Raw genomic sequence first — 1,639 nt, 5'->3', positions numbered from 1 at the left:
GATCGAGTATTGGGAAAAGTCCCCTTTATAAAGGCGGCAGGCGGGGGCGATCGTCAGAGATCGGGAGGCGGACGTCAGAGGAGAGTGGTGCTGGGGCGTGTGCTAGGGACGCTGCCCTCGCGAGGAGGGTGGGTGTGCGCGATGCGAAGGAAACGGGGCCCAAGGAGCTGGGGGGCAGGCTGGGCTCTGGTCCGCGCTGCCAGCCATGGTATCCCCATCCTGAGGCAAGTACCTGCCACTCCCATCTCCTCCTCCAGAAAACTGGGCGGAGATCCCTTAGGGTGATTCCCAATCTAACTTCTCATCCCTCTGGTTGGAAGCTGGGAATGGGGAGGGTCTCAGAGGATTATATTTTCAGAAGCAGCAGCTGGAAGCCTAGAGGAGAGAAGTGTCCTGTTCTTTTCTTCCCAGGTCAGAGTCTGGAACTGTTTCCTGAGGAGTCTCTCTGAGAGGGAAGGGGTCCTCTCCCGCGGCCTCTCCTGGGCCCTGTTGGAAGCTGTTCCTGGCGTCCCTGGTGATGGGCTCCCTGAAGGAGACATTTCAGGAAGGTTTAGAAAGTCCTTTTTACATTCATACCCCTGCCACTTAAAAGTAGGGCTACCATGAAGGACACTAGGCGTGGTCCAGATTAACAATGAGGTTATCACAGAAGTCAGACAAGATGGCTTTCCTGGTAGAGTCCTTTGGGCAGCTGGCCTGCTGAATATCCTATTCCAGCTTATAAAAATTTGCTGTGTTAGTTTACAATATATTCATATACCTACCTATTTTTATAGATTATTTATATATATTACACATATAAATATGTATCTATAGATGTATTTCTACATCTAGGTATATATGGATAGATGCAGATACCTGTGTGAATGTGAATGGAGGAAGAGAGAAGGATGGGAGAGAATAAGACAGAAGAGTCACAAGCCACAAAGCCACAAGCACTCTGGCCACTTTCTCACTTCTTTCCGCATTCCACCATGAGAGTGTATTTAACAGTGAAATACACAAGTCTAATAAGGGATAGAATAAATAAGAGTGCCTCTGAACTACTGTTCACCTCTCTAGGCCAATCAGACCATCTCCCCTTTTCTTACACTGGATTTTGAAATTAACTTTCAAATTTATATTACTACCCCTTTTCTTTCTTCCCTGTATAAACAATAACTGCATCCAACTACCTCTTTTGAGGTGAGAAAGCCTAGGGAGTTCAAAACAGAAATTAAGATGGGCCAAAAGGCCTGCAAAGATAGTTATTTCCCCTGGGTAATATGACTAGTTCATTGATTTTCTGGAAAAGACTTAGGTTGCCTTTTAATATAACCCCATTTTTACATACAAATTTTATTAATTTAAGCAATTTTAAGGAACTGACAGAGCGAAACAGAGATGGGATTTCATATAATTACCCATGTGTTTTAAAAGAGGTTCATTCATTCATTCATTCATCCATCCATTCATTCATTGTTTTTGTCTTCTGTAACTCATTTTCTGATTCGGGGCCTTAGCCTCAGGTTAACTGATGTATTTCCTGCCAGAATATACTAATGATGATGATGACACACAGCTTATTGCTGTAGCAGGGCAGGCATGGGCAATTGCAGTGTCTGAAATAGTGCACAGGCCTAAGGTCAGGGAGCTTGAC

The sequence above is a fragment of the Gorilla gorilla genome, chromosome 12 (assembly GCF_029281585.2).
Source record: "Gorilla gorilla gorilla isolate KB3781 chromosome 12, NHGRI_mGorGor1-v2.1_pri, whole genome shotgun sequence".
NCBI classification, from domain to species: domain Eukaryota; kingdom Metazoa; phylum Chordata; class Mammalia; order Primates; family Hominidae; genus Gorilla; species Gorilla gorilla.
Note: the sequence above shows the minus strand (reverse complement) of the source record.